The sequence below is a fragment of the Tachypleus tridentatus genome, chromosome 7 (genome assembly GCF_004210375.1).
Source record: "Tachypleus tridentatus isolate NWPU-2018 chromosome 7, ASM421037v1, whole genome shotgun sequence".
Lineage (NCBI taxonomy): Eukaryota > Metazoa > Arthropoda > Merostomata > Xiphosura > Limulidae > Tachypleus > Tachypleus tridentatus.
The window spans coordinates 131,609,531-131,630,763 of record NC_134831.1 but is presented as its reverse complement, the minus strand read 5'-3'; positions in this window follow the sequence as shown (position 1 = coordinate 131,630,763).

The following is a 21,233-nucleotide window of genomic DNA, read 5'->3' as shown; positions in this document are numbered from 1 at the left end:
CAGCTGTGTAAACAAGAAAAAGATTGTTTATGTCTTTAATTATAAAGTAAACAATGGGTTGTCTGTGCTTTACTCACCACGAGTATTGAAGCCCGATTTTTAGAGTCGTGAGTCGACTGACTTACTGCTGAGATATTGGAAAGGGGGTAAAAGATCGCTTTCACGCGACATGTTTCAATAACAATCATTATAGAACTAGGGTACACTAGCGTGACGTTTATCAAACATTTAATAACACGGTTATCGTAAATCAAAGGTAACGTCTATAAATAATAGTTTAATTACTCCATTTAACTGATTACAACTCCTAGGAGCATGTATACATAACTTTCAAATTAGGCTTCAGACTTATGGAAAACTAAATACGTGTTTGTGTTTCCACATCAGGCCATCTGCTGAGTCCACCGAGGGGAAAACTGAATACGAAAATAACAAAAATAATTTCTTTTTCAAAGTAAATTTATATTTTTCTTATGCTTTCAAAGAATCCTAAGAATCCTGGCATTTTTTCCCATTACAAAAATGTAAGATAAAAATATTAACAAATGACATTATTTATTTGGAACGCCAAAAAGTGTGGTTAAATCCCACATGATGAGTTAGCTCTAGTGTTACTGTTCATTATAACTAAAACAAATATTTTACAGGATTAAATCCCATCTTTAATAACTGGTCCTAAATCCTTCATGTGCCTAAATATTAAAATGATATCATTGTTTGTTTTAAGTTGTTTTCGCTCATTTCTGCGAATATTTTAATGAACTCAGACGTTTCTAAAATTATGCCTTAACTTGAACAAGTGCACGCACCTTGTTGTTTTCTCTTTTGAATAGAGGTGATATACCTTTATTCATTTAGACGTTTGGAAATTAAACGTTAGGAAAAAATTAAACTTTTACGTGCCAAAACGTGTAGATTTAATTAAACTTCTTATAATCCGTCCGAAATGATTTTTTATTTGAACATTTATGGTACAAAAATGTTTGAGCTTCTGTTAGCAGCCATGAAACAGATTCGGTAAAACTCGGTGAGTTTGAACGTTTTCTTCGACTGTTTATTCTATCTGTTTTGTTAGTGTGACTCAAATGTATTTAAAATTTCACATTTTTGATCATTACACTGAATAAAAAGTGGGTGTAAATAATAACGTACTCACTTAAAAAAATTAAAGGTTATAGAAATGGAAGAAAAACTTAAATCAAACTGGCATATACACGAATGAACAAATTATATATTATTAAATTAAACTGATATATTAAGTTCAAGAAAACTAGTTGCCATTTTAGAACTTGAAAGAGAAATATTAGGAGCTGGAAATAAGACAAAAATTATCAATATATCACATGTATAATAAACGATATATCATATATATATGTGTACAGACAAAGCTCAACCAACCCCTCAAGTAGTTTTGTGATAAGTAACAACCACAACTAATATGAGAAGTCCAGCTATAGATTATGTTCAAATCGCTTCCAGATATTTCAACGTTACAGACATATTGAATAACATAGAATGAAATTTACGATTGGGACATTTCAACAAGCATATCATATTATGAACAAACAGAATAAAACAAAATTGAGTAAAAATGTTACTTGGAGAGAGAAAACAAATCTGTTTAGATGTATTCCTGTTTATAGAAAATGTATTATTGTTACACATCCATCTAAAGATCTGATTAAGGCCGTTTTGAGTACAGTTAGTAGCATTCTTGATACTAATACAGCCACCAGCCATCTAACGATATAATTAAGGTTGTTTTGAGTACACTTAGTAGCATCCTTAATACTTATACAGCCATCAGTCATCTAACGATTAAATTAAAGTCGTTTTGAGTAAACTTAGTAGCATTCTTAATACTAATACAGCCATCACCCATCTAACGATTTAATTACGGTCGTTTTGAGTACATTTAGTAGCATTCTTAATACTGATACAACCTTCAGCCATCTAACGATTTAATTGTAATTTTGAGTAGAGTTAGTAGCATTATAACACTACAATTATTTTACGAAAAAACAAAATCATCAGCATAAAAAAATTATTTCTAAATCGGGTAACTTGAATCAAATTGAAATAAAATTTGGCCTATACCGGACGCGAGAAGTTAAATGATTATACCAACTGCAACAATTATCACTTGTTGTAGTAATAACTTATTGTTGAAATTAGTTTTTAAACAGCTTTAAAATGTTTCTTCTAAGATTTATTTTAAAAGTCCCACGTTTTGTTTTTTTATAAAAAACTACTAATTTTAACGGCAAAACTGTCTAACAATGATAAAGAACTACTAATTTTATTTTATGAGAAATAATGAAACATTTCTGAAGGTAGTTTGTACGTTTGCTGACGGTTTATCTTTCTGTATTTTTCTTAAATAATAGATCATATTGGAACTGCTTTATAATTAACATAAACGCTTTTCTTTCACTTTTTTTAATAAGCGGCATAGTGGTATGTCTACGGACTTATACCGATTTGAGATATCCGTGGTGAGCAGAGCACAGATAGCCCTTTGTGTAGCTTTGTGCATAATAGCAAAACAAGGAAATTCTTTTTTATAAATAGATCAAATTATAGAAACTTTTAGAACACGAGAATTCGTGCCAGAGTTAAATATTAAATGAAATAATTGTGTCAAAATCATCCGTAAATAATGTCATCAATACCTGGGGTTCGCTCCCCATTTGTTCAACAAAACGTCCGAGGGCTCACACCATTAAAAACTGAGTTTCGATACTTGTGATGGCCACAATATAGATAACCCATTATGTAGCTTTGTGCTTAATAAAAAACAAATCTGGAGTTTTATTTTAATTCTTTTGATTTATAATTTACATTATTTATGTTTGTTTTGGAATTTCGCACAAAGCTACTCGAGGGCTATCTGTGCTAGCCGTCCCTAATTTAGCAGTGTAAGACTAGAGGAAGGCAGCTAGTCATCACCACCCACCGCCAACTCTTGGGCTACTCTTTTACCAACGAAAAGTGGGATTGACCGTCACATTATAACGCCCCCACGGCTGGGAGGGTGAGCATGTTTTGGCGCGACTCTGGCGCGAACCCGCGACCCTCAGATTACGAAGTGCACGCCTTAACGCGCTAGGCCATGCCAGACAATCATTAATTATGCGAATAATCGGGAAGTTTTCCATCTTTTAACTTTCAGAAGTTATTATTACAATAGTCTGTAATATCCTCTGCTGGGACATCCATATTCTTCGAAATTAAATTATAATTTGTGTATTTATTATCATTCTTAATAATTCATTAACTATTTCTCAAGTTACTTTAATGTCATTTTCATTTTATTAAAATTGAGTATTGTAATCGTCCGATTCGAAGTTCACTTTTGCTAATTACCATATTTCTGTATCTGACATAATTTTATCAGTAAGTGCCACTGATATGTCCAAATGTCCACTGAGGACGTCCAAAGATATTGAATTTTTTTGATACAGTAATACGTAGTACTTCAGCTGTATAAATCCTAATATTATTCTAATAGTATGTTAAAATGTCTCGACAGTAAATGATTTGCATACTCGTGAGTTGATGTATTAAATTTGGATGTAATTATGATATAATGTATCCTTTAGGAAATTAATGAATAAGAATATTATCTGCAGCCTAACTCTGCTTGTTTATCCATTACGAATATATTTAAAATTAATAAAATCGTGGACAGTATTATACCGATTTGGTACATCAGAAAAATCTCATATTCAAACAACTTGAAAAACTTGAAAATCTAGTAAGTTAAATTCAGCGTTTGTGTTTTGGAGTTACTGTAGTACTAATAAGGCTCTCTGCCATCGTCCCCAGTTTGAACTACTGACCAGAGGGAAGACAGCCAATCAGCAGCTCCCTATTACCAACTATCCACGCTAAGGAAGTGGCAGTAACTCTTATTACGCACACACAGATTAAAGAGAGAACAATATTTTATGATATCACAAAGATTCAAAGGAGGATCATCAGCTACAAGATCCAGAGTTCTAACACCAATCTAGCCCACGCACATAACTATGTTTGAGCTTGTAAATAATTTATTCCAGCAATATTCATTAACATCTTCAACTTTCTTAGCAAACATTCTGTTTTTAAACAAGACATACATCACTTTTTTTTTCTCTGACATGGTTTTTGTTTTCCTTTAAAACTTTGTTCAGAGAATTAAATTTTCGTTCATACCAGTTACAGAATTTTTGTATGTTGGTGGTGATGCCACCAAAGGATGTATTGATGCGACTACTGGGGTAGTGGGCGTAGTGTAGTGCTTCTACATTCTCCCTTTCAGCTGCCTCCGCTGGCTAGCCTACGGGTGGAAAGGGGGAGCGGACTGTGTAAGTCTCCCTTTGCCAGTACAGAGCCTCTTCTGCACCAACACTTTTGCTGTGCCTTACGGCCCCAGGTTAAACTGCAAGAGATCTCGGAGCATCTTAGACCCAGAGGTGCAATGTACATGGCCCATCGATGTGCGGACACGCCCTGACATCCATCATTCAAGACCCAACTATGGGTTAAATAGTTTTGCTGCTTTGCGGATTAGGATTTTTATCTAAAAACTAAAGAAACTGGCCCTGACAGAAAGAAGAAGAATTGACTGTCCTCCAGACGGATGAGAAGTCTTCTAGACGACCAATGGCTCAACCTGAGTACTGGAGAGGACACTCCAGCTGCTGATACTACTACCAGCAGACACAACACGGTAGGTGGCAGTCACCGGTTTTAAGGGTGTCCATATCGGCGTAAGGATATCCGCTAAGGGTCGTCTACGACGGTAGTGGTGTTATTTAGTGTTATTGGTCAGTCGCCGACCGCCTAACCGAGGTAGCCCCTGGGCAACAGGCAATGACCCGTAGCTATCTACCTGCCTCATTGGACGTATGAGGATTAGAGGTAGTGCCCTAACAAGTGGACAGTAACTTGTCATCTACAGATACAATAAACTCGACAATTAGTGCCTATGCGGTGCTGGCCGGCGCTACAATGTGCGTGCGCCAGGATAGATGACTCTAATGGTCAACAGGAGAAGAGTGGATAGGAGTAATAGGAGGAAAAGAGGTCCTAGGAATAAGAAACCTAGGAAACGAGCTGAAAAAAAAGACAACTCATTGGAAAGTGTAAAAGATTGAGAAGGAAACATTTCATGGTAGCATACTGCAACATCAGGGGAATAAGAGGAAGCAAACCTATCTTGGAAAAGGTAATAGGGGCATTTGACCTCATACGTCTGCAGAAGACCAAGCTTCAAGACAATGCTGAATTCGATTTGGAAGGATGGAGTTTGGACAGACTGTTAAACAAAAGTGTGATGGATGCTATCAGGACCAGCAAGGAAGGAGCACCATCATCATATAGCATCACTGTCAAGAATGTTAAAGACCTGCAAATAGAGGTGATTTAGAGCTTAGAAAAGGCTTATGAACAAAGCTGGAAGTCAGGAGTCATCCCAGAAGTCTGGACAGATGCTTTCATAAGTTCTGTGCCAAAGCCAGGAAAAGACCACAAAAGCCTCAAGGGATATCGTATCATTGTGGTACAGAACTTTATTGGAAAGATCCCTGAGAGAGTTGTTGCTCGCTACATCACCAAACAGGTTGATCACCTGCTTCCTGATGGTCTTGGAGGATACAGGCTTTACTGTGAAACTTAGATCAATGCTACTAGCTTCACAGCGGAAACGTGGTCTGGTTTTGAACGGAAGGAGAACACTCTAGCAGTTGTCCTTAATCTTGAAGATGTCTACAATAGGGTGCGACTTTCTCTCCTCGCTGACAAGATGTTGCACTTGGGACTCCCAACTTTTTGTATCAGATGGGTTATGTCAGCCCTCAGCCAGCGCCGTGTCATGAAAAACATGGTGAATGGGGGTCAGACTGGTCAACCATAAGCACTGACCTTCCACAAAGTTCATCTCTGTCACCTGTCTTTTTTAACATTTACACCCTTGATCTAGCAAGGCTGGATAGACCTGACATCAGAATCAAACCTTTGCTGACGGCACCTTCGTTCATACCAGGGGGACATCTACAGAAATGATCATAAGTAGGATTCAACCCAGGCTGGACCACATAAGAAACCGATGTAAAGATAATGGCACGCCGATTAATCCAGAGAAGGCCAAAGCACTGTTTCTTAGTCTGAACAAACATGCTGACACATCAAATATTCCTTTTTCAACCTTTGTAGGCACAAAAATCACACAGAAGGGCTCATTGTGTTATCTGGGCATTGTGTTTGACATGCAACTGAACTTCTCTAAGCATGTGGATGAGCTCATTGTTAGGACCACGAAAGGAATGAGTGTCCTTCGTGCTGAAGTAGGCAGGCATGCTATATAGAATCCTTGTGCTTTCAGTGGTTGATTATGCACTGCCCCTGGCACAAATCAGAGATAACCAATTTGGAAGGTTGTAAAGGCTGCAGAAGGCATGTCTCAGGATCATCAAAGGTTGCATCAAATCGACTACAGTATCAGTACTCCATCATTTCACTGGATTTCCAAATATCAAATACAGGCAAACATCACAAAGAGCGCCATACTGTTTGCAAAGGCTTGGCAAAATCCAAGGCATGGACTTCACATGCTTACAAAGAAGTAATCTTTCACTGCTGAACCATCCAATCATAAAAGAAGTTCTCTATGCCACACAAGACCTAGTAGCACCTAGGTCTTATCTAAAGAGGAAGTCGTGGCTTCAAGTAGCTGCACTGGCTTGCAAGAAGATCTGCAATCCATATTCCCTTTCAACCAAACTCCATGGCTTTGGTCTACAGAAGAGGAATGGCCGTGCTAACCTGCAGTGATTGTCACGTTCAACAGAGATTGTAGAGAGTGGCCTCAAGGTGCAGCAGAAGCAGTATGCCAGGAGATGTTCCAAGAATTTGACCAGAAAGAAAATCTCATCATTTCAACAGAGTTTCGTTCACACCAGATATCATGAGAGCAGGTTGGGGATTTGCTGCGTTTCTGGATGGCACACCTATAACTGAGACGTCTGGAGCATGGACCCTGTACACAAGTAACACCAGAATGGAACTTGAAGCTGTCAAGCAAGCTTGTGGATGGTTTGTTCGAGAATTCCCTGATGTCACCACAGTTGTGTTTGTCACCGACTCCGCGGCGGTGTGGCTAGCTACCTGATGGGTGGAGAGAGGCTGCATCTTATCTCTATGATAAATCTCCCGTCTTTGTGAATGTCCCAGGCCACGCTGGTGTCAAGTACAATGAGAAGGCTGACCAACTTGCAGCAACAGCAGAACCAACAGGCCAGATGTCACTCTTTCCTCAAGATGTCTTGCGCCAGCAATCAGCACGCCAGAGCATCAGAGAGTCTCTCATGCACTTAGAAGAGGGAGATAAAATTCTAAGCTTTAAGACCCCTTTCGGCATCTCTCGTGACAGCCACAACAAAGGCCAAGACAGATGTCACAGGAATCAGCTGATCACCCACAACATTAGCGGAAGTACACTCGACCTCCTGTTGACTGGAAGGGTCGAAGCGGAGAGGATTTGTGACCCGCTGGATGCACCCTTTGGGATGCCCACCGGCCAACCCAAGTAATTTCCCTAAACACTGAATTGTGAGCAATCAAACTAATTCTTTCTACTCTGTATTTAAGAGTCCCTCGAAGGTCTGCTGGTAAAACGAATTATAATAAACAAATAACATACATTTGGTGTGGCTGTGTTCTGTAATATTTTACTTTTCTCGTCAAGTTTCAAATGACAAATCAGTTTTTGTTATTTCCATTCTCTTTAACTGAAGCCTTATTTACTTTAATATTCTGATTTTAACAGTATCGATCTAATTACTAAATGTTTTGTCGTTAATCGTACATAGAAGTATATCATACTCTTTAGTGGTTTGAACAAAAAAGTTATTATCCCACGTGTCTCAACTTTCCGTGACTTTAGTGTTGACTTGGATTAAAATATCGTGTATACTAACACTTTCAGTTGTTTGTTAACTTGTTGACAGGGTAATATCAGTTCCTAGGTGGAATATATTCATGCTCGATCGAGCACGTGTTTGGGTCATGTCTATTCCGTATGGAATCGGTTTCTCACTGCAAAAGATCGGTTCCACGTGAAGAAGTTCTTTCCGCATTTGTTATTTCAAGGATATTATATTTAGCAAACTTCCATACTTTTCACTGTCTATCGACAACTTACCATAAGCAGAATCAATAACGGTAGAACAAAAGTAATAATAACCACCTTGACAGAAAAATCCATTTCAAATAGCAAATCCTTGTCACAAACCGAGCGTTTATTCATTATATGTGAACCATTATAATACAAACCTGCAAATTTAAACCTCATGAAAGTTATTTTGCTTCTAATAACGAATTTTCTGTAATTCAGATAAGCATACTTTTTCTTCCCATAACGTAAGTTTTTTATTTGTTTTTTTTTTACAAATCGGAAAGAAAAAAACTTTTACTTACATCAAATTATTATTTCGTTTACGGCAATGAACATATTTTAATTATTGTGTTGGTTAATAACAAATACAAACAAACTAAAGAAAATGGAAGAACGTTAATATAAAACGAATCCTCATTCATTGTGATTTTGTTTGTGTGTGTGTGTAAAATCCATATCTTTTATTTTCAAAGAGAGAACACTATTAGTTAATACAACTCACCGATAGCTCTTGAGTTACTCTTTTATCAATTAGTCGTAATATTATACAGAACAGCGGCTGATATGTCGAGCATGTTCGGTGACGAGGTTTAAACTCACGTACGACTGACTGTGAGTCGAACTTCCTAGGCCCGCCATGGCAAGGTGGTTAAGGCGTTCGACTCGTAATCTGAGGATGGCGGGTTCGAATCTCATTCACGCCAAACATGTTCGACCTTTCAGCCGTGGGAGCGTTATAACGTAACAGTCAACCCCACTATTCGTTGGTAAAAGAGTAGCCCAAGAGTTGACGGAGGGTGGTGATGACTAGCTGCCGTCCTTCTAGTTTTACACTGCTAAATTAAGAACAGCTAGCGCAGATAGCTCTAGTCTGGCTTTGCGCGAAATTCAAAGATAAACAAACAAAGAAACCATCAGACCATGACAGATAAAATAGTAAGGTAATAAGGTGAAACGGATTCCGAGACCAGTGATGAGCTCTGTAGCTTTATTTTCCATTACTAACAAACCTCTTCCAGCAATCTCAGTCGCTCAAAGTCACAGTAAAACTTCAATGATCACACGTTAAACAACCATTTGCTTTATAGGTTGAGAGAGTAAAAAACCAGTTAATTCCATATGCTAGTATTATTCTATGATAATGTACTGAGACAGAAGTGTTAAAATAGCGAGGAAACTATCAACTTTTTGACGTCCATATATAGTTACTACAATTTTCATACACTTCAATATTAAACATCCTCAGGTTACTGGAATAGTTTCTTTTTTTAATTAATATATTCACACTATCGTGTTTTAGTTTTAGAGGTATAAGAAAAAAGTATAATGGGTAACAATAGTAAATCGTGTTTTAGATATCTTGAGGTATAAGAAAAAAGTATAATGGGTAACAATAGTAAATCGTGTTTTAGATATCTTGAGGTATAAGAAAAAGTATAATGGGTAACAATAGTAAATCGTGTTTTAGATATCTTGAGGTATAAGAAAAAAGTATAATGGGTAACAATAGTAAATCGTGTTTTAGATATCTTGAGGTATAAGAAAAAAGTATAATGGGTAACAATAGTAAATCGTGTTTTAGATATCTTGAGGCATGAGAAGAAAGTATAATGAGTAACAATAGTAAATCGTGTTTTAGATATCTTGACGTATAAGAAAAAAAAGTATAATGGGTAACAATAGTAAATCGTGTTTTAGATATCTTGAGGTATAAGAAAAAAAGTATAATGGGTAACAATAGTAAATCGTGTTTTAGATATCTTGAGGTATAAGAAAAAAGTATAATGGGTAACAATAGTAAATCGTGTTTTAGATATCTTGAGGCATGAGAAAAAAGTATAATGGTTAACAATAGTAAATCGTGTTTTAGATATCTTGAGGTATAAGAAAAAAGTATAATGGGTAACAATAGTAAATCGTGTTTTAGTTATCTTGAGGCATGAGAAGAAAGTATAATGGGTAACAATAGTAAATCGTGTTTCAGATATCTTGAGGCATGAGAAGAAAGTATAATGAGTAACAATAGTAAATCGTGTTTTAGATATCTTGACGTATAAGAAAAAAGTATAATGGGTAACAATAGTAAATCGTGTTTTAGATATCTTGAGGTATAAGAAAAAAGTATAATGGGTAACAATAGTAAATCGTGTTTTAGATATCTTGAGGTATAAGAAAAAGTATAATGGGTAACAATAGTAAATCGTGTTTTAGATATCTTGAGGTATAAGAAAAAAGTATAATGGGTAACAATAGTAAATCGTGTTTTAGATATCTTGAGGCATGAGAAGAAAGTATAATGGGTAACAATAGTAAATCGTGTTTTAGATATCTTGAGGCATGAGAAGAAAGTATAATGAGTAACAATAGTAAATCGTGTTTTAGATATCTTGACGTATAAGAAAAAAGTATAATGGGTAACAATAGTAAATCGTGTTTTAGATATCTTGAGGTATAAGAAAAAAGTATAATGGGTAACAATAGTAAATCGTGTTTTAGATATCTTGAGGTATAAGAAAAAAGTATAATGGGTAACAATAGTAAATCGTGTTTTAGATATCTTGAGGCATGAGAAAAAAGTATAATGGTTAACAATAGTAAATCGTGTTTTAGATATCTTGAGGTATAAGAAAAAAGTATAATGGGTAACAATAGTAAATCGTGTTTTAGTTATCTTGAGGCATGAGAAGAAAGTATAATGGGTAACAATAGTAAATCGTGTTTCAGATATCTTGAGGCATGAGAAGAAAGTATAATGAGTAACAATAGTAAATCGTGTTTTAGATATCTTGACGTATAAGAAAAAAGTATAATGGGTAACAATAGTAAATCGTGTTTTAGATATCTTGAGGTATAAGAAAAAAGTATAATGGGTAACAATAGTAAATCGTGTTTTAGATATCTTGAGGTATAAGAAAAAAGTATAATGGGTAACAATAGTAAATCGTGTTTTAGATATCTTGAGGCATGAGAAAAAAGTATAATGGTTAACAATTGTAAATCGTGTTTTAGATATCTTGAGGTATAAGAAAAAAGTATAATGGGTAACAATAGTAAATCGTGTTTTAGTTATCTTGAGGCATGAGAAGAAAGTATAATGGGTAACAATAGTAAATCGTGTTTCAGATATCTTGAGACATGAGAAGAAAGTATAATGAGTAACAATAGTAAAAACAACTCTGTATGACATACTAATGGACCTTACAAATGTTCAGGCGTGCCTGTTTACGCTGTCTTCATTTAATGTTCTAGTGTACTTGTTATTATTTCTAATAATAAGGTTACAAAATTTACAACATGTTTAAAACAGCTCAATTTTCTGCTAATGCTTTCAAAGAAAGAAAATTCTATGTGAGCCAAGTCATTACTGGTCGGCCAACAAAAGAAACTAAATTACACACTTAATGGCACGTGGATTCGCTCCGAGTATCACGTTTTGTGCTGTAGTGAAAGAAACAGAGTTATACATTGAAATATTTTTATTTTTTACTCAAGTTTAAATTAGCAATAAATCAATTTCATATTATTATACACCAAGCTCATACTGGTTGAGTTAAAACAGGAGCCATGTTATGCCTTACAACTCAAGTATACGACATTTAATATTAAATCATTGGAAACATGGTTTAAATCTAAGGTTTAAAAGTTGACGTCAGTGAGTGTAAAAACTGAGTTAAACAATAATAAAACTGTCTGAAGAAATAGAAGCGCAACTTAGAAATACTAAATAAGTGACTTCTCGAGGAGTCAGTCGTACAATATAAAATGTATCTTGTCTGAGAAAAACAAAGCAAATATTTTGGGCCAGTAGAGACCTCTATAATCGTATAAATAAGTTTGGTCAGGTCAGTGGGAGTTCGGATGAAAGAGAAAAGTACCGGACTTTGGAACAAATATGTAATTTCAATTACCATTACACGAATTCCTTTCGGTATGGCAGAGAGGATAATTAAAATATTATAATTATTTTTACATGACCCTCGTTTAAAATTTTACAGTTAATTAATTAATGAAAATGTGATTTCAAGAAACACCCAAATATTTACGTTGTATAAAATAAGAAACTGAATAAATGTCTTAATAATAGAAAAAAGATCTCAGTAGTTAGAGAAAATCCTAAAAAAAATCCTTGGGAACACGATATGAGAATTACTGTGCCGGGTGTAGCCTAGGTGTAACGTACTGGGCTAGAAATCGAAGAGACCGAGGTTCGAGACAAACTGCCATACTTTATGTTATGGTATAGAAATGATAGTAAATATTGTTAGTTGGTTTTAAAAAGTCACATAAAGCTCTTGTGTCAATCAGTAACTGAAAATTAAGGACGATTCTCCATGAAACCTAGAGGTCTTTCACCTTAATTCCAGTGTGCATGAAATGCAGTTCGTGTTTGAAACTTCCAATACCATTGTAGCGATCACCAACGTTTATTAAACCTTTAACATATTCTTCATTTTAACTTAAAGTTTCTAAGTGTTTCCATTATTCTAATTCGTTATCTTTTTTTTACTGCAAAATTACACAAGGGCATATCTGCACTTGTAAATTTACATTTACCACTGACATACAGGGGGAGACCTTATAAAATGTTTAACGAAAATAATGGCGTGTTTGTTTGTTGTTTGTTTTGAATTTCTCGCAAAACTACATGAAGGCTATCTGCGCTAGCCGTCCATAATTTAGCAGTGTAAGACCAGTGCAACTCTTGGGCTACTCTTTTACCAACGAATAGTGGAAATGACCGTCACTTAACGTAGTTTTTTTTTTTTTCAGATGAAATATTTTTGTCAAATGCGTATTAATCAGAATCATAAATCCAAAAACGAAGTCGAACGAAATTAGAATGATGATTTAGTTCATGAAATCTTCTCATAGAATTGAAACTAGAGCTTTTGCGAATTTTATAAATAGCATGATTTAAAAGCGACTGAGATAACATGGTTTGTTTGGAATTTCGCGGAAGGCCACTTGAGGGTTATCTGCGCTAGCCGTCCCTAATTAGCAGTGTAAGACTAGAGGGAAGGCAGCTAGTCATCACCACCCACCGCCAACTCTTGGGTTACTCTTTTACCAACGAATAGTGGAATTGACCGTTACATTATAACGCCTTCAAGGCTGAAAGGGCGAGCATGTTTGATGTGAAAGGGATTCGAACTCGCGGCCCTCGAATTACGAGTCGAGTGCTTTAACCACCTGGCCATGCTGGACCGAGATAATATGATGGTTAAACTTATTCTGTTAATTATCCAACTAGCAAGATAAACTATCTTATCTTATTGCATGATATCTGATGAAAATAAGTCTCTAAATATTCTACTATATGTATATAGTTAACCAGAAAAGATAGGTTTCTAATTGTTTTATTTATCACCAAGAACTCAAAGAGCGACTGTGGTAGTATACATGTTTTACCATTTGTTGCTAGCTGTACTAGAAAGTACGCAGTAGTCTGTGCCTAACTGAAACGTCACGATGCTTGACTCCTACCTTTCAAAGTCCTACAAAATAAACAAGGATCTGTATCTGACTAGAACATCAGGATGGTCGACCATAACCTGTTGAATGTCCTACGAAGTACGCAGGAGTCTGCACCTAAATAAAACATCACGATGGTTGACTACAACCTTCTCTCTCTCCTACAAAATAAACAATGTTTTATACCTGACTGAAACAAAATGGTTATTGACCTCGTTATGCCTTACGATTTCATATGGTTTAAAGCTGAGTGAGTTCAATTGTAATTTGGATTTATAAGTTAATCAATTGTCAATATGTTTCAACTGTATGATGTATGTCAACAATACTGATACACATAGTATTTATTGTATGAAATATTACAAGTAGTTATTTCAAATAATGATTTATAAACAAAAACGTCACATATTTAGAAACAATATTGAGTTTTTTATCTGATTCGGAACTTCCTTGATATCCTATTGAGGAAAAACGATGAGCGAATAACTTCCGAGTTGATATTGGTACAATTTACTTAACGGGGAGATAGTTAGCTCTTAGCTGATCACGCATGAGCTTTTCACAGCTGAAGTTATATAATATCTCCGTGAAAACACTTATGTTCGAAATCTATAAACGTTCTTGGTCAAATATCTGTAGTTTCCCAATTAATAATCGTTTCTTAAAGTTTTAGCTTTAGTTGTTGTACCAGTAATATATACAGATTATTGGCTCATTGTATTGGTTACTTTTTACAGGCGTTAAGCGAGATTCTAGAAGCTTTAGCTTGCACTACAGTACTGATATTTGCTTCCACACACAATACATTGTTGATTCTTTCTGACGAATTCACTATTATATACGGCCTGGCATGGCCAGGTGGTTAAGGTGCTCGACTCGTAATCCGAGGGTTGCGGGCTCGAACCCCCATCACACCAAAAATGCTCGCCCTTTCACCCGTGGGGCATTATAATGTAACGGTCAATTCCACTATTCGTTGGTAAAAGAGTAACCCAAGAGTTGGCGGTGGGTGGTGATGACTAGCTGCCTTCCCTCTAGTCTTACACTGCTAATTAGGGACGGCTAGCGCAGATAGCCCTCAAGTGGCCTTCCGCGAAATTCCAAACAAACCATGTTATCTCAGTCGCTTTTAAATCATGCTATTTATAAAATTCGCAAAGGCTCTGTTTCAATTCTATGTTTCAATTCTATGAGAAGATTTCATGAACTAAATCATCATTCTAATTTCGTTCGACTTCGTTTTTGGATTTATGATTCTGATTAATACGCATTTGACAAAAATATTTCATCTGAAAAAAAAAAAACTACGTTAAGTAAGACATTATTAAGACTACCTTGACTCCTTATTATTAAGACTACCTTACTCTCTTTATTATTAAGACTACCTTGACTCCTTATTATTAAGACTACCTTGACTCCTTATTATTAAGACTACCTTAACTCCTTATTATTAAGACCTACCTTACTCTTGACTTTTCCTTATTAAGACTACCTTATTAAGACTACCTTGACTTGACTCCTTATTATTAAGACTACCTTGACTCCTTATTATTAAGACTACCTTGACTCCTTATTATTAAGACTACCTTGACTCCTTATTATTAAGACTACCTTATCTCTTTATTATTAAGACTACCTTGACTCCTTATTATTAAGATTACCTTGACTCCTTTTTATAAGACTACCTTGACTCCTTATTATTAAGACTATTATTATTAAGACTACCTTAACTCCTTATTATTAAGACTACCTTGACTCCTTATTATTAAGACTACCTTGACTCCTTTTGCTACTAATGTTTTTGCTGATTCTTGTTACTATAAGTAAAACTTATTCCCAAATATTTTTCACTTTCTCATCAATGACATCTTTCCTCCATCTCTTAGAAAATCATGATATAAAATGAAGAAATCGAAGCTTCTTTAATTTTGGTATAATAAGCACTTCTAATACAAGGGTCACTTCATCTGCAACTGTGTGGACTTGTGAAGTTAAAATCCGGACTTCGATTATTAGTATTGGACAAAGTTCAAATCGTCCATTATGCAACTTTGCGCCAAAGCAGAAACAAACAAAATCTTTACGAGGTTTTACTTACCAGTGCTGGAAGAAATGATTCCTAAATGAAGAAGTAATTGAACACCTTTAAAAACGTTGTGGTACTTCGTTTGAAGTTAGTGTCAACGTTTGGGATTTAAGAACTGTCCACGAATTATTTCAAAATTTTACGACGTGAATTATTCTCTATTTCCAACATAAGCTAGTCTTCACGCTACGTAACGCCAAGTCAATTGCCAATATGAAAGAAAAAAAATAAAACCACTCTCTTTTACCAAAACGCTGATAAAAAAATAACTAAAACTCCTAAATAACTGGATATTCTATAACTTTATTTCAAATGGGATTCTTTTTCTTTTTTTAAAGCAAAAGATCAAAGAAATCAAGTGAGTTAAACTTTCAATAGAGGGCTTTGATGCGGAAGCATTACGGATAATTTTAAAGCAAAACATTTTCAAAAACGAAAAATAAATTGGCTAACTTTCCTAAAAGTTGCTCCAACTTTATTCTTCTAAAATGTTTATGGTCGGTATTTTCTATCTTACTTTGCATCAACGAGCTCATTCAATAGGAGATTCGTAATATTTCATCTGAGCTTTTTGATGTTTCATTTACATCCCCGCCAGTGGCGGAGTGGTATGTCTGCAGACTTGTACTGCTAGAAACTGAGTTTTGATAGCTCTAATGGGCAGAGCATAGATAGCCCTTTGTATAATAACAAAATAAACATTTTGTTTACATTTATTTTCCTGTTTGTTTCGAAATTTTTCGCGAAAAGCATAGAATTCTTTAGTTTTTAACTGAAGAACTCGAGAAGAGATAGCTTTTTGATAGCACCCTCCGCCATCTCTTGTGTTATTACTTTATGGCCATATAGTGAGATTTGACTGACACTTTATTAGCGCACCTATGACCTCAAAGTACGAAACTCATTTTTTCGGCAACAGAACACGAACCATATGTTCCATGATTCCTAGTTTTGACACACTAACCTTTAGGGCTTGGTCACGCCAAACTCTTGTCATGTAAAAATGAAATCCCCATCGCCGGTGAGTGAAGGGTAACTTTACGGACCTGCAATCCGGAGATGGTTTGTTTGTTTAGTTGTTTTGGAATTTCGCACAAAGCTACTCGAGGGCTATCTGTGCTAGCCGTCCCTAATTTAGCAGTGTAAGACTAGAGGGAAGGCAGCTAGTCATCACCACCCACCGCCAACTCTTGGGCTACTCTTTTGCCAACGAATAGCGGATTGACCGTCACATTATAACGCCCCCAAGGCTGAAAGGGCGAGCATGTTTGGCGCGACCGGGATGCGAACCCGCGACCCTCAGATTACGAGTCGCACGCCTTAACACGCTTGGCCATGCCGGGCCCTCCGGAGATGGACAACGCGCAGATTGTCATTTGTGTATTTTTGCACTAAAAACATCAAATAAACGATCATACAAAAGATAATCCAAGAAAAATAAAATGTGTAGTTCGTAAAATGCTCTCGATAGGATTATAACATAATAGCTTATTCCTTTATGTTTGTTTGTTTAACAGCGTTAGTATTAATATAAACTTTTCTCCAGACTTCTGGTGGCTAAAAAGAAATTAAAATGCACTAAATTCAATAACATAACATTAAAGAGTGTTGAAGAAGAGCTGAAATCTTAACGAATTATTTTGCTTGTCTTCATTGCACTATATATCAATACCACAGTATTCAAATATAAATTTTCAAGGTTAGTAAATAAGCTGTATTTGAGACTAAAAATAATATGAATTTTTGGGCTCAAAAATGTCTTACTTAATGTGTATGATTTTCCTATAGCAAAGCCACATCGGGCTATATGTTGTATCCGTCTAGGGAAATCGTAATGTCTCACTTTGCCACTTGGAATCAAACCATAGTAAGAAAGGAAATGTTTTACAGAGGCTCAGAAAACCACGTGAGGGAAATTCCGAGCTTCTGATTTGTTATTCTCACATGACAGATAACAGCAGGTACATGTGAAAAAGTGTTTCCAGAAATAAAAAGGTGCGAGTAGGACCACTGTGTTTGATTTAATAAATGTATCAATACATCTGGGGGCCTGGCATGGCCTAGCGCGTTAAGGCGTGCGCTTCGTAATCTGAGGGTCGCTGGTTCGCGCCCGAGTCGCGCCAAACATGCTCGCCCTCCCAGCCGTGGGGGTGTTATAATGTTACGGTCAATCCCACTATTCGTTGGTAAAAGAGTAGCCCAAGAGTTGGCGGTGGGTGGTGATGACTAGCTGCCTTCCCTCTAGTCTTACACTGCTAAATTAGGGACGGCTAGCAGAGATAGCCCTCGAGTAGCTTTGTGCGAAATTCCAAAACAAACAAACAAGCAATACATCGGCAAATAAATAAGCGAGTTATGCATCATTGTATGTCTTATTTATATATTGACATACCGCGAATAATAGAATTATAAATTCCAACACTTTTTATATTCAATATTACGGTTTTCACTGTGGTATTTTTGTTCAAAGTTCTTTGAAATTTTTCAAACGGTAAGCACGACTTGTCATATTCATCCAAATGTTCCTTACAGAAATTTGATTCAATTTTAGTAGGAAATGATATATTAAACTTTATTTTATATGGGTTTATCTTTATCCTCTAGTAATTAATCGAAAAGTGCCTACGAATGTTCTAAGGATTTTCTCCCTCAAATCCTTATTTTCTATGTTCTATTTTTAAGGTTTCGCTGAGAGCAATGATTAAAAACGAATAGTTGAATAGAAATATTTTACATTTTGCAAACGGAAAATAAATACCAAACTAAGATTGGGAAATAACCACCAGAAGCAAAGCTTACTCGGAGTTCATTGCCATACTAATCTCCAAAAAACCTTGTTCGTTTAAGAGAATTTCTTTGAGAATTAAATTATCTTAGGGCTAATGAACCAGCGGCAGTGTTAAGTTAATGTGCGCTGATCTTTTTCAAAGACAAAGCTGTTTAAATTAACTGAAAACTTCAGTCTTTAGCAATAATTAAAAATTATTTTATGATAATACCCACAGTTGATTTATAAGCTATGAAATTTTTCCTAAAATCTTGCAAATTTTCTCTTTCTGGTTAATAATTTGATGGAAGTTTTGCGGCAAAGCTTTATTAGGTGGATCACTTTCATTCCAAAAATTTGCTTCATAAATCGTGTTAAAAACACTAAACGTTATTTTACATTTGTAACAATAAGATGAGAAAGCTAGTCTATAATCTAGAATTTTTAAACTGAGCTAATAACAGTGGCAGAAAGGGTAGGAACTTTGTGGCGTTTGAACGTAATTAACGTGACTACTAGCTTGATCTCGAATCAGGGCTGTGAATTATTATCTTCAAATACCATGCTTCACCCAACCCGTATTACACTTATGCGATGAAACTGATCGTAAGGACATATTAGTTTGATCTTATTGTTATTATGTGAGATGTTTGTTTGTTTCGAATTTCGCGCACAAAGCTACTCGAGGGCTATCTGCGCTAACCGTCCCTAATTTAGCAGTGTAAGACTAGAGGGAAGGTAGCTAGTCATCACTACCCCCTCCAACTCTTGGGCTACTCTTTTACCAACGGATAGTGGGATTGAGCGTCACATTATAACATTCCCACGGGTAAAAGGGCGAACATGTCTGGTGCGACGGGGATTCGAACCCGCGACCCTCAGATTACGAGTCGAACGCCTTAACCCACCTGGCCATACTACGCAAATTATGTGCGAACTAACTGCTTAGCTCTTTCAATAATTTTATTACAAAAATAAATTAGCATAAAATGTTGACATGTTGTGTAGTTATTAATGTCGTTAAGACACAAACGACGTATTTAACTTATGCATACTGCACATGTGTATCAGGTTTATGATGTTAAATATTGTATGTATATTTCATAGACGTCAAAACTGATCTAGACTGAAAAATATGTAAGCTGTCATTTTTCTTATAATGTTTTGTAATAGAGAATTAGAAATATGGTTGCGTATATAGTTGTTTCATCCGTAAGAATAAATACATTTGACATCATATATGAGTTCTGGACAAACAAGTGTAGAACATTATATCAATGATGACGTTATTGTCTGCCATATATCCTATCTTTTCCAGTAAATAAATCTTTTGACTTCTAAGATGTTAATATGGCTTAGAAGCTCTACGTCTCTATAAAGCGGCTTCGTTTCTGCTTTGCAATAAGCTTTTATGCAGTTTGTGTTTTCAGTATTTTGGTAAGAAAACAACAACACAGTTTTCGCCATGTTTGTTGGTTAACGTCAACTCTGACCCTCAAGTATTAGCACTACTATGGTTCTTACAATTAATTATAACTAAAGGCAAGTACGTAAATAAAAGAATGAATACATTTTATTGAACTGTGTTACTATGACAGAAAACAAACAGTTTCAGTAAAGTGAAATCAGGTAGATCTTTATGTTTTATGTCCCCGACCTTCTTCGTATATATAGCTTAATTCTAACTGATTTTCTCTGAATACTATAGCAACCTCACAGGTTTCTTTATCTTCACAAAGACTATATTCTTAGGAAACGCCAATCCTTGTAACAACTAAATATGTAATCAAAACTTCATCATATGTATGTATGTTATATATAAGTGTCTTTCAAGATCACTCAGTATATATATACATATATATATACATATGAGTACTCTCAAATGACTAAGTTACAGATGTAAGAAGAAGAAACTGGAAGTAAAAGCAGATATTAAGTTCTACACGTGAAACAAAACTAGAACATGAAACTCAAAACAAAACCTTTATTCTATGCTGTAGGTTCATTCTTAATTCAGCCAAAATGTGGATCATACAAAAAAATAGATAGCCTTTTATTCCTTTCCGATATTTGAAACGAAATTATACGGAAAGTTGAAGAAACAAAATACTTGGAACCACATGGAACTGTAAAATGTGTAATCGTACAATACAAGAAATAAGTTTAGTTTAACAGAGCTCAAACTACAAATTAAGCTTGAGAAACTATGATTAGACAATAGTCTCTCTCTCTCTCTGTGTTTATTCTTTTACTCAGATATGTCTGAATTTATCGCAGTTAAGACTTTTAACGACAGATGGAGCTATTATAGACCTTTTTTTCACTGTCTTTTACAATCGATTTTCGACTAGTAATTGTTGTCAGGGTCTAGAAATGACGCTTAAACATATATTTTTCCAATTTAAACTATGTCTGTATTAGTTTTATTATGCAGCGCCATCTACTAGGAACGTTATTGAAGCAAAACATACAAAGAAACATTTGATTTTACCTATAAAAATAGCATTCTAATTGATACTATTAGCAAAAACGACGCCCTGCTGGCGGCTGTTTTTGCTAATAATTACTAATCATAGTATTAAACTATGAAGATTTTGTATATTAAAATTAGTAGCACTTATTAAACCAATAATAGTGATTTTTTAAAAAACTCCAGTTTCTCTCTACTACATTCAAAAATTATATCAATAAAGATATAATTCAATCCTCACGTTCAGTTCTAGTGAAGGTCGTGTTTTTATTGTGAAGAG